This window comes from Camelina sativa, chromosome 8, assembly GCF_030686135.1.
Source record: "Camelina sativa cultivar CO46 ecotype springtype chromosome 8, ASM3068613v1".
NCBI classification, from domain to species: Eukaryota; Viridiplantae; Streptophyta; class Magnoliopsida; order Brassicales; family Brassicaceae; genus Camelina; species Camelina sativa.
The window spans coordinates 7,117,466-7,131,106 of record NC_141887.1 but is presented as its reverse complement, the minus strand read 5'-3'; the positions used below and the strand labels follow the sequence as shown (position 1 = coordinate 7,131,106).

General features: G+C 38.4%; 2 pseudogenes across 1 annotated transcript; one reads left to right on the top strand and one right to left on the bottom strand.

Moving 5' to 3' along the window:
- The first annotated feature begins 274 nt into the window (after positions 1–274).
- On the top strand, positions 275–1,359 carry LOC104706638 (putative GEM-like protein 8 pseudogene; annotated as a pseudogene). Its single transcript, XR_015563220.1, has one exon. The product of XR_015563220.1 is annotated as a putative GEM-like protein 8 pseudogene (transcript).
- A 1,655-nt stretch (positions 1,360–3,014) lies between these two features.
- Positions 3,015–4,045, bottom strand: LOC104706637 (GEM-like protein 6 pseudogene; annotated as a pseudogene).
- Between the last annotated feature and the right edge of the window lie 9,596 nt (positions 4,046–13,641).

Genomic DNA, 13,641 nt, shown 5'->3' with positions numbered 1-13,641 from the left:
GATTTGAATCATTTAGTCGATCATCAATTTGTAAAATGAAATCTTTTTAAGTTTCAAAATTTAAAAATAAATTAAAGAAATCAAGATATTTGAAGAATTATAGAGCTCTTTAATGCTTTGTTATTTGTACATGAAACATTGCATCAGTTACTGAAATTGCTTTAGACAAATTTGTGTCATAACATGGATCTTTTAACTGAATATTTATTTTGTTTACAAAGGCAAACAGAGCATATATGCCCCTAATTCAAGAAAGTAGCTTTATCTCTGTGGCTTGATGACCCATCCATGACTCATCCTTTACCACAAAGGTCCTCAAGTCTCACCGATTCAGATCTTTATTTCAACTGCCTCTTGTCTCTTTGTCTTTCCCTTTAAATACCTTCCCACTAACACCGTTTTCATCATCAACCATCCACTCACAATCTCTTTCTCTTAAGATCAAGAAACTAGATCACTACTCGATCCTCCAAAGATGACATTGAGCAAAGTTCACCAACAAGTTATTGCATTTCCTGCGGCCAAGACTGCTCCGTTGCTTTACTTGCCTGACCCTGCAGATTCCATCAACAAGCTCCAAATCCCAACTTCTTCAAAGGTTTCTCTTTCAACAGACAAGGGAAAATCAATCCTGCGAAAGAAGAAAACCGATAGCTTCATAAACGGAGCTAGAGACCAGGACAAGTTAGGACCAAAGCTAACTGAAAAAGTAAAGAGAAAGCTATCCTTGGGAGCTAAGATCCTTCAAATGGGAGGCTTAGAGAAGATCTACAAGAGACTCTTCAAAGTCTGCGATGAGGAGAAACTATTCAAGGCGTACCAATGTTACCTATCCACAACGGCAGGTCCCATGGCAGGCCTACTCTTCATCTCATCAAAGAAGATTGCATTCTGCAGCGAAAGATCGATCAAGGTGGCTTCTCCTCAGGGAGATCTCACTAGGGTTCATTACAAAGTATCAATCCCCTTGTGCAAGATCAATGGAGTGAACCAGAGTCAGAACACAAAGAAGCCATCTCAGAAGTTCCTTGAAGTAGTTACGGTCGATGGATTTGACTTCTGGTTTATGGGATTCTTGAGCCACCAAAAAGCTTTCAACTGCCTCGAGCAAGCGCTTTCTCTGAGCTACGAGCAATGATAAGCCGCAATGGTTTCCTCTGATGAGGAGCTATAAGTAGTGCGGGTTTTAGATGAAATATTCCATTTCACTTTAACCTCAGATTATGTTAGGAGAAAGCCTAGGAAATACTTACAATATTGTACAAACTCATTTGTTCTTGCTTATATCCCTTCTGTTCTCCATCGTAGTCATGAGCAAAAGATTTGAATATATTTAGCTGATCTCATCTGTTTTCCTAATTCACTGTCCTCTTTTGCACCACAATATGTCAAACGAAGAATAAATACATAGAAAAACAAAATTTGCCACGGGATGGAGATCATATATAAGAAATGAGTACATATAATTAAGACCATTTCATAATCTTGATCTTGGAAAATTTAAGAGTTAAGCCATTGTCCCAATCTTCCGCTGAGTGATAAAACCAATAGTATAACAAAATGTCCAAAAGAAGGAATCAATAAAGAAGTAAGAAAAAAACAATCTACGATATGTATTCGATTAAGAAATCAATCATAATGTTAATAAAAATAATGTGATGACTACTGAATCATCCATACAAAGAAAAGAAAAAAATTACCGTATTTTATTGAATAGGGTTACTGTCTCACTGTAACTAAGGTGGTGACTGGTTCTCCTGCTACCTCCCGCAAACGCTGCGTTTGCGGGTGGTAGCGGTTGCTAGCGATTGGAACCAATCACACAAATCGCTCCCAGTCGCTCCAAATCGCTTCCAATCGCTTCCAATCGCTTCAAACCACTGGATTTCAAAAGCTGTCTCCCGCAAGCGTTTGCGGTTGTGGGCGATTGTGATTGAATTTTTTTTTTTTTTTTTTTTTGTTTTTGTAAAAAAACTTAAAAGAAATCAATGATAATGAATTTTTTTTTGTTATATCTTCAATCTATCCATTTTACTCATTAAGGATGGAAAAAAATGAAATACGAATATGATTGCAGAGATTATAAAATAAACAATTAGAATTAAATAATATTCTAATTAACAATAACCCAAAAAATTTGATGTAAATTTAATGGCACATCGTACATAAGTTCAAAAAAATCTAAATAACTATAATATTTTATCAGAAATTTAAGAAAATAAGATTATTTGTAAAAAATATTAAAACAAATCACCAGTGACTCATCTCAACTCTCACATGACTATTTCTACCGATGAAACTACTGAGCCAAGATCTAAGAGAAAAGAGAAAAGATCTACGATCTAAAGCATATGTTTTGTCATTTATCAAATTATTTGATTAAATTTTTAGTGAAAAGCCAAATGCATAAAGGAATAAGTATTTCAATATAAAATTTATTTGTTTTTTGAATAATTATTTTAGTACTTTTTTAATAAATTTTAATTATAAATCAAGTTTAATAAAAAAATGGGTGTTTTTAAAATTTATATATTATATATCACATGTATTATGTTTCAACCGCTATTGCACCCGCTGATCAACCAGTCGTAAACCTCCCGCAAACACACCAATTTTAAACCGCTAAACCAGTCGTTCAAAACGCTTAATAACGCTTGAAACCGCAATCACCCGCTTCCGCAATCTTCCGCAACCGCAACCGCAACCGCAGTGTTTGAACCAGTCAGGCCCTAAGCCAAGGAAAAGTGATAAATTATAAGAGGCTGATTAAATTTTAGAACTTATACTTTGTATTTTTTCCTAACACGGAGAAACTTATAACTTCACCAGCTAATGAATTCAAACGAAAAAAACAACACAAAATCCAGACTTGGTAATTTTTAGTTATTTCAAAAGTCATGTCTCTGAGTTGCTCTCTCTGGGAACAACAAAAATAGACAGCATATATGTGGAACGTCGTTAGTTTTGTTATATTAGTACAATTTCTTTGGACATGTTTTGGTGCAAAAGAGAACTGTGACAAAAAAAATACTGATGAGATCAGCTAAATATATTCATTTATCTCTTTCTTGTGTCTACAATGGTAAACATAATGGGTAAAAGGGTAAAATAATGTGAGTTTGTACAAACAATATTGTCAGTCACTCAGTCTCTTCTAGGCTCTTTACTAACATTCTCTGACTGAAACAGGTCAAAATAGAAATGATATATTTCTTCATTAACCTGCACTAATTAGCTCCTCGGAGAAAATCTTATTGCTCAATGCTCATCATTGTTTAACGCTTGCTCAAGGCAGTTGAAAGCTTTGTGGTAGCTCACGAATCCCATAAACCAGAAGTCGAAGTTATCGACTGTAACTACTTCAAGGTACTTCTGAGATGGTCTCTTCGTGTTCTGACTCTGGTTCACACCGTTGATCTTAGATAACGGGATTGAGACTTTGTAGTGAACCCTAGAGATATCTCCCTGAGGAGAAGCCACCTTGATCGATCTCTCGCTGCAGAATGCAATCTTCTTTGATGAGATAAAGAGTAGGCCTGAGATGGGACCTGCGGTTGTGGATAGGTAACATTGGTACGCCTTGGAAAGCTTCTCTTCATCGCAGACCTTGAAGAGTCGCTTATAGATCTTCTCTAAGCCTCCCATTTGAAGGATCTTAGCTCCCAAGGATAGCTTTCTCTTGACTGTTTCACTTAGCTTGGGTCCTAACTTGTCCTGGTCTCTAGCTCCGTTCGTGAAGCTATCCGTTTTCTTCTTTCGCAGAATTGATTTCCCTTTGCTTGTTAGAAAAGAAAACTTTGATGAAGTTGGGACTTGGAGCTTATTGATGGAAGCTGCAGGTTCAGGCAATTAACTTATCGTAGCAGTCTTGGCTGCAGGATAAGCAATAGCTTGTTGATGAACTCTGCTCAATGTCATCTTGGATGCTTAAGTGGTGGATCTTGATTTTGATTCTTAATTCTTGATCTTGTGAGAAAGAGAGAGAGAGAGAGATTGTGAGTGATGGTTGATGACGAAACCGTGTTGGTGGGAAGGTATATATAAAGGGAAAGACAAAGAAACAAGAGGGAGTTGAAAAAAAAATACTGAATCGTTGAGACTCGAGATCTTTGTGGTAAAGGATGAGTCATCAAGACAGGGAAAAAGCCACTTTCTTTGGGGTTAAAAGCAAATAGAAGAGCATATGCTTTGTTTTGCTTTTTTTTTTTTTTTTTTGTGAGAAAAATAATCTTGATCTAGTTAAAGGAGAGATGTATATAAACAAAGGTTTTGCAACTACCAAGTCAGTGTTTAGGACATTATTTCGAAACTAACTTCAATAACTGATGAAAATGTCTTAGCACAATGTTCTTTATCATTGTCGGTATGTAGGATGTAGCTTTAATTTGTCTTTCCGCATCATAATTAATGATGCGTATCTTCCTATTTATATAGTATATGATTGTTTTTAAGTTTGTTCTCAAACATTATTATTATTTTTTTAATCTAATGTTAAATTATATTTAAAAGAAAATTAAACTGTTTGTTACATTTGTGTAATAAAAGACTTTATGCAAAAATGTTTGTAAATTAATGTAGTGTCATCTTGAATAGAATCTAGCGGCAAACCACCGTTGAATGCGAGTGTCTCCTCCATCCTCCAATGTGCTCATAAGGTTGCGGACGTTTTTATCAATCAGTCTTACCAGCCTGTCGGTTGGCGACGGTACTTCCCCATGGTGTCTGTTATTGCGTTCTTGCCAGAGAGCATGGATCGTGTTTTGGAAAACATACCCCAAGAGGAACCTTTGTGTTGTATCCAGTTTAGTGCCCACTAAAAGAGTGATGACCTCTGTCCAATTAGCCGTGAATTTGTTTGATAATAGTCTTTTTACCAGCGCTTCCCATACCTGCACCGAGAAGAGAGAGCTAAAGAATAAGTGCTCTCTTGTCTCCATGGTGTGGCTGCAGAACACACAATTTGTGTTGGTATTTGAATTCCATAGTAACATCCTTTCCCATGTTGATAATCTGTTTTTTGCCACCAACCATGTAATGAAAGCATACTTGGGAGTGGCATGGGGAAACCAGATTGCTTTGTAGCCTTCCATCAGTGGGTGATTGGTGCGAATGTTCAACCAAGTGTTCTTCGTGTTGAAAATTTTGTGATAGGTATCATTCCTTCCTTTCCATAAAGCCACATCGTCTCCAGAGGATCGAGTGAGAGTAGTTTTCTTTATCTCTTCTTCTACTGCATTTAAGAGAGCCTGTCGATGATTTCTTCTTCTTTTCATTGCCATCACTTCAGCCAAAGTACTTGTTTTTGGTATACCAAGATCAAGTAAGCCTCGTTCTCCTAATGTCTCTTCCAAGCGGCCAAGAGAACACCATTTATCAAACCAAAAAAGGGTTGATTCTCCATTCTTAACGTCAATCCGATGAAACTGTTTTGCTATCTCTCTATACTTTAGCAGTTTTTTCCATATCCATGATCCATTGGTGGTGGTGTCCTCCTTCTCAGCCCATATAGAACCACTGCAAATCAAGTATCTCTTCCCCCAATCCACCCATAGTGAACCTTTAGCAGATAGTAGATGCCATAGTAGTTTCAGGACACTCACTTGATTTGCTTCTTTTATCGATCGCAGGCCTAGACCTCCTTCACTTTTTGGTCTACAAACCTCAGTCCAAGCTACCTTCGTTTTCTTTGCATTCAAAGAAGGACCAGACCACAAAAAAGCAGAGCATAACTTATCTATCTCGCGAATACAAGCTTTTGGGAGTCTAGAGGCAGAGATCCAAAAGTTTGTGACACTGAATATCACTGAATTTAGAAGCTGTAGTCGCCCAACAAAAGATAAAGTCCTTGTAGTCCACAAATTTATCTGTAAACGAATCTTATCCAATAGAGGTGAGCGCGGACATTCTCTTTGGTAGTAGGGGTAAGCCAAGATACCGCACCGGGAGAGTACCAGTGGTAAAGGGAAACTGTTCAAGTATCGCTTCTCGTTGGTCCGGCGAGACCCCGGCCATGTAGATAGTTGATTTTTCAAGGCTAATATGGAGACCAGAGTGTACTGCAAAGTCATCAAACACTCTTAGAGCACCAGAGATCGAAGTCTTATCCCCCTCAACGAAGACCATCAAGTCGTCAGCAAAACATAGATGTGTGAGGTTCAACAGCTTACATTTTGGGTGGAAACCAAATTCCCTATTGCCAACGGCTTGGTCGAGCTTACTTGAAAGGACATTCATGCAGATAACAAATAGGTATGGACTAAGAGAGCAACCTTGGCGGAGACCGCGCGAGCTGCCAAAATATCCTGCTAATTCTCCATTTACTTGAACAGAAAAGGATGCTGTAGTAACACATGTTTGGATCCATTGCACATATTGTTCAGGAAAATCAAGGGCTCGCAAGGTAGTGAGGAGAAAACTCCACTGTACCGAATCAAAAGCTTTTGATATGTCAATCTGCATAGCACACCTTGGAGAGACTATTTCCTTGTGATAATTCTTGATAACCTCTGTGGCAAGTAGAATGTTCTCCATTAACAATCTGTCTTTGACAAAAGCTGATTGGTTTGGTGATATGAACTTGGGGAGAACAATCTTTAGCCGGTTTGCAAGGATCTTAGAGACGACCTTATAGAGCACATTACAACAGAATATCGGTCTGTAATCTTTCATCACAGTCGCTTGCTTATTTTTAGGGATAAGAGCTAATATGGTGGAGTTGACTCCTTTTGGTAAGAAACCAGTTCTAAAATGGATTAAACAGCCACCAGAAAATCATCTCCCACAGTCGACCAAGATTCCTTGAAAAATTCTACATTGAACGCGTCCGGACCCGGAGATTTATTGCTTGGCATTGCAAAGAGAACCCGCCTAACCTCTTCCTTGGTGACCTCATGAGTAAGTAGGTTTTTGTCACTTTCATCGCACTTGAAACCCAATATACTCTCCAACTCCTCTTGTGACCAACACACATAGTCTGCAGGCGTGGAGGTGAGGAAAGTTTTGAAATATCGTTCTGCTTCAACCTTGATTTGATCTTGAGTAAGGGAAATGCTGCCATCTTCACACTGTATTTCCTTGATATTATTGCGGAGCTCCCTTAGTGTAGCAGATGCATGAAATGCTTTGTTGTTTTGATCACCTACCTTGAGCCAATGAAGTTTTGCCTTCTGTTTCAAACAACTCTCCTCGATGTCAGATAGTCTTTTCCATTTTTCGTATGCAGCAACCTCAAGAGTGACTGAATGTGAAGAGGGATTTGACATTGTCTTTGTCTGCAGGTCACATAGGCGCTTGTAGGCTTCCTTTGTGCGTGTAGAGATATGTCCAATGATATATCATGGTTTTTAGGTGTTTTTAGCCATGATATAAGTCTTATTTATAGAGTCTTTTTTAATATTTTTAGAGTCTTTTGAGTCTTTATAGGATTTAGCATGGATGGGAGCATAATTGAGCTAAATAGGAAGATTTGGAGCTTAATCAAGCATTGATGCTGAGCTACGAAGTTGGGAGACAAGTTCAGAGACTTGCATCGGTCGATGCAAGTGATGGTGTCGATCGATGCATCATCCAGCAGAAGAATTGGAAGTTTTCCCACAAGTTTTGAAGATTTACAAAGCTGCCCCAAAATTTTCCATATTTGCATCATTAGTCCTTGGACGTTTTTAGGAATATAAATAGCATTTTTGGGTCATTGTTTAGACCTAAGCTTTATTTTTCCTGCAACTTTTGAGAGAAAAATCCCTGAGAGATTTTAGAGGATTTTTGGAGAGAAAAATCAAGACTTCTTCGAGAGAAGATTCAGAACTCCTTTTCTAATTCTTTTAATCTTTTAATGCAATTTATTCAGAATATGATTTGTGTTTCATTGATCATGTCTGAGTAGATCTCTTGTTAGGTTTAGGGTTTTCAATGGAATTCATGAATTGTTAGGTTAATATCTATAGAATTCTTCATCTAGATTGATTTATTGTGTATTCTAGAGTAGCGAGGGCAACCTAGAATCTGATCTTAGGTTAATTGATAGACATGAGAGTGTTATTAATTTCCTGAAATAATCTTAGATGAGCAAAATACCTATTTACAAAGAGATTTGATTTAGGGATTTTGTGAACTCATCAAACCTAAATTTAATGCTAGTTTAATTATTAGGATTTGCAAAGAGATTTGGAATTCTAGTTTTTAGACTTAGATAATTTTCGCAGCGAGAGCTGGTTAATTTTACTTTTGTGATTTGAGTTCTAGAATTGTTCTTAATAAATCCTAACAATTATTTTATCTGATTTTTATGAATTTCCTGAGAATTTCCCTGAACCTATCTTCTATTTTATTGAATTAACTCTTCTTTTTATTGCTTTTCTTGCTCTTTTGATTTTAATACAATTTATTTCTCTTTAGCTTAATTAAAAGATTAATAAATCTATTGTGTGATCTAGAGTCCTTGTGGATACGATCCCTAAATACTACAGTGATCTCTTAATTTGAGAGAGTAGCTTTAAGGTAAATTTGAGCATATCAAATTTTGGCGCCGTTGCCGGGGACTCTTTTGATTCACCATTAGATTAAAGTCTTTGATTTTGTCTAAATTTTTATTTTCCTATTTTACTTACACGCTTTTGTTTCTTTTCTCTTATGTGTTTCAGGTACATGCCTAAGCCTAGCAGCAGGAAAAATCCTATTGGTCCAATTGTTAAGCTTACAAACCAAGAGTTAGGACAACTAGAGCGTGATAACACAAAAGCAGCCAAGTCAGCGAAGATGGCCAATACAATCATATTGAGACCTGATGAGGCTGGAGTTTTAAGAGATCGAGAGGGTCATGTGTACAACGAGCAAGGCCAGAAACTTGATGCTTCCGGATGAGTTATTCAGGAAGAACTCGTCGTGGTTGAGGATGATGCACGTGGCGTCGAGCAACGCAACGATGGCATCGATCGACACAACCAAGAAGGCATCGACCGACGCAACGTTGGCGTCGATCGACGCAATGCCAGAAACGGTGTGAATGGTGCGGATTTGGATGGTAACAACCAGCAGAACCTTCAGCCTAGACGGGATAACAATGGAGAGCTTGTCAAGACTCTTGCGGACTTCAACAGACCAGACTTATTCTATGAGAACCGCTCCGCAATTGTCCCTCCTCCATTTCCAGGAATGATTTTGAGTTGAAACCTGCCTACTTCGCTCTTGTCGGCCAAAGACCATTCCAGAACCTACCACATGAGAAGCCTCTAGACCCTATTGAGCACTTTGAGGATATAGTCACCAGCATCAAGGCTAATGGAGTCACAAAGGACCATCTCTATTGCAAGCTCTTCCCCTACTCTCTTGCTGGGGAAGCTTCTCATTGGTTAAGACAACTCAAACCGGGATCTCTGACAACCTGGCATGACATCAAAGTGGCATTCTTGAACTACTTCTATGATGATGCGATGTCAGATGAGCTGAGGATTAAGCTCTCCACCTTTAGACAAGGACCAGCTGAATCTTACAAAGCTGCTTGGGTGAGGTTCAAAGCATACCAAAGAGACTGTCTGCATCATGGGTTCTCAGAGGTGCAATTGATTAGTATCTTCTTCAGTGGTATTGATTGGAGGTATGAGATGGCTTTGGATGCTGCTAGTGATGGGAACTTCAAGACAAGGTACCCAGATGAAGCTGAACAGTTGATAGAAAGGCTAGCCTCAAGCAATAGCACCAATAATGCGGACCTAGAGCGGAAAAAAGCACATGAAGGCAATGATTCAATTCAGTTTGCTGCGGTGAATGCTAAATTGGATACATTGCACAATCTTCTTGTAGGAAAGAAATCTGTCCATTTTGCTGAAGATGTTGAGACTTTTGAGCCAAAGCCAGAGATTACAGTAGATGTCAACTATGTGTATGGAGCTGGGTATCAAAATCAGAGATTTGGTCAGAAAAATTCATTCTCAGGAAATCCAAACAGCAATTTCACAAGGAACTATGGATCTTCTTCTTACCAACCCCTCCCCCCACCCAATTCAGAGAGCAAGATGAAATCAATGATTGAGCAGATTCTTCAAGGTCAACAGAAGTTAGCAGTAGACTTCAATGGAAAGATTGATTCTATTTACACTGAGCTGACTGGGGAGTTTGATGCATTAAACACTCATGTCAAGAAGCTGGAAAATCTAGTAATTTAGACTGTTGGGTCTGTTAAAAGATAAGAAGAAATTCTTTCTTGAAGAACGGAGACGGATCCAAGGCATGCTTGCAATGCAATTCTGGTGAATGAAGGAGAAAACCATGATACGACAAAAGTAGAACCAGCATCGACCGATACACACCAGCATCGATCGATGCAACTACCATCTAGCGTCGATCGATGCATCACCATTGTCGATCGACAGCCCCATGAACAGTTTCAGTTTCAGTTCCACCATCTGATTCAGAGCAAGCTTATAAACCGAAGGTTCCTTTTCCTAAGCCAAGAAGGTCCAAACAAGAGATTGAAGAAGCTAGATGCAAGGCTATGATGGACAAGGTGATGATAAAGATACCTTTGATTGATGCAGTCAAGTTTTCTCATGGTATTAAGCGGTATGTAAAGAGGATGGTCACCAATGGTGTGAGTCCTGAAGAAGGAGCTTTGCTAACCAAGGATTTCAGCTCAATTCTGTTGAAGCAGCCTCCACAGAGAAAGAAAGAAAAGAAGCAGCAAGTGGTTGTTTCTAAGGAAGTGAGTGCAGTAATTCAGTGCAGGACTGCTGAGAAGTTACCAGATCCTGAAAGTTTCGTACTTGATTGCTCTATCTCTGCAGAACGGTTTGCTCATTCACTCTGTGATCTCGGTTCTAGTATAAAATTGATGCCACATTCTGTTGCTGTGAGACTTGGGATGACAGATTTCAAGCCAACTATGATCTCTCTTATCTTAGCTTATCGGTCCAGAAGGATTCCTGGAGGTGTCTTAGAGGATATTCCAATCAAGATTGGAGATTGCATGATTCCCACTGACTTTGTGGTGCTGAAATATGACCAAGAGCCTAATGATCCTCTCATCTTAGGACGCTCTTTCTTGGCTACAGCTGGTGCCATCATTGATGTTAAGAAGTGACACATAACCTTGAATGTAGAAGATTTGGTTATGAACTTTGAGATGGACAAGCTGAAAAGGGTTCCCACTATTGATGGTCAGACATTTTCTGTGGAGGTTATTTCTGATGACAATCCGATCATAGAGCTTTATGGAGACATTACTGTTGGGTATGTTAAAGAGTTGGAAACTGTTCAGAAAGTGAACAAGCAAGCTGTTAAGCTTGAGGATTAGAGTGGAGATCATCTAATTAGTACTAGAGACCATGATGAAGTTCTGATCCATGACAAGTTGCTGGTGGATGATGTTTTTGTAATGGAAACACGGATTGCTGAGGAAAGTTGCAGAATCATTGAAGAAACACGAGTTGCAGGCTCAGCATCGATCGACACACCTCCACGCGAACGTCCGGACTTGTCCAAAACCAAAGATTATCGAGTTGATTCCTTAGCTGCAAGTCCTACACCAGTTGTTAAGATGAAATCTCACCATTCCACAGTCAAGAACCCACAGCTAAGGCCAAGGTATGCATCTTCTTCTCCCAAACCTTTTCCATTCATCAATAAGAATTTCAAAGGTACAAAAACTGTTTTGCAGTTAACCAAGCCACGAGACTATCGTAGAGCGCTTGTTTCTTCTGTTGATGATTTTGTTGGACATAAAAGAAAGCCACCCATACCTCAGTCCCGCCCTGGTCCTGTTCCTCATATCCTTGGTAGACCTCATGCACCTAAAGCTTATACACCCCCTTGGATGAAGAGGACATTTTCTCGGAAGCATTCATTGCGTTGTTCCGATCCACCGGATGCCAGAGATCTGACACAGTCAAACTAATGACTGAAAACAAGCGCTTAGTGGGAGGCAACCCACTGATAGGTTTTTCTTTTCCACTTTGAGTCATTTTTATTTTTGCTTTGAGTCAGTTTGAATTTGTATTGAATTATGAACTTCTATCTATCATGTTGCGTTTAATCTTGTGTTTGAGTGATTCTTAGCAGTGCTAACATCCAAAGAATGAGAGGAACACAAATTAATCGCAGCTAACTCAGGAGTAATGTTCGAACTCTCTGCATCTACAGAGTGCATCGACCGACACACCATCAACATCGGTCAACACAGAACATCCAGATTGGTAACATGATTTTGTTCACAATTTCAATACTTATTTGTTTTTGTTTATTTTTATTTCGTCAATCTCTTACTTGATAACACTGGGGACAATGTTGTTTAAGTCTGGGGGAGGCATTTACTAACTACATTTTTGTTTTTGAGGGTTTAAAAAAAAATGGTTTTATTGATTCAAAATTTTGTTGGGAACTATGATTTTTCTTTTTAGTGTACTGCCTTGATTGATTAATGCTGCAGATTGAATCCAGAATCCGACTAATGAAAAATTCAATGGCTGACCAGTAAACCAGTGATATCCGAATTTCCAACAGAATCCATAAAAGCCTAAGGTATTTTTTGCGCTTTTTTTTTTAACTCATCAAGGAGATTGATGTTCATAGAGCTTGACTCATTGTTCATACCTGACAAGTAAGATTTCAGAAAAGATAAAATGGTACTCCTCTCTCTTATTAAAGTTTGAAATATTTTTCCTGAGAGCTTTGTTAAAAAAAAAGAGAGAATAAAAGACGAGATGATTTCGATCAGTTTAGAGAGGTAGGTAAATTACCTGTGACCTCATTATTCTACTCTTGAGTCAAATGATCACACAAAGCTTAGAAGCGAGGGGTAGGTAAATTACCGATGACCCCATTGTTCGCCTACAACTTTGAAAAAAAAAAAGAAGAAGATAAAAAAAAAAAAAAAAACAAAGCAAAGCTCTAAGGAAGATTAAATAGAATAAGTCTGGGGGAGAGAAAGAGTACTACATGTTGTTAAAGTTATATCTTGCTTGTTATGGTATTGTACGTGAATTAGTCTAGAAGGTTCTTGACATTGATCAAATTGATGAGACCCACCGATGAAGGCTTAATGGAGGAAGTAGTGGAATTTGGTTTGAATTTGGGATGCTATGAAAGTCAACGGAGAAGTACATGGTGGTTTGATTTGGATTTATCTGCTAAGCATATGGATTATGGTTTGGATGATCATGACATTACTTTAAAAAGAAAATGAGTTTCCGCGTTTTCAAACCTCTTTCACAGGGCTAAGTTTATGTTTTGCTTGAGGGCAAGCAAAGGCTAAGTCTGGAGGAGTTGATATATCATGGTTTTTAGGTGTTTTTAGCCATGATATAAGTCTTATTTATAGAGTCTTTTTGGTATTTTTAGAGTTTTTTGAGTCTTTATAGGATTTAGCATTGATGAGAGCATAATGAAGCTAAATAGGAAGATTTGGAGCTTAATCAAGCATTGATGCTGAGCTACGAAGTTGGGAGACAAGTTCAGAGACTTGCATCGGTCGATGCAAGTGATGGTGTCGATCGATGCATCATCCAACAGAAGAATTGGAAGTTTTCCCACAAGTTTTGAAGATTTACAAAGCTGCCCCAAAGTTTTCCATATTTGCATCATTAGTTCCTGGACGTTTTTAGGAATATAAATAGGATTTTTGGGTCATTGTTTAGACCTAACCTTTATTTT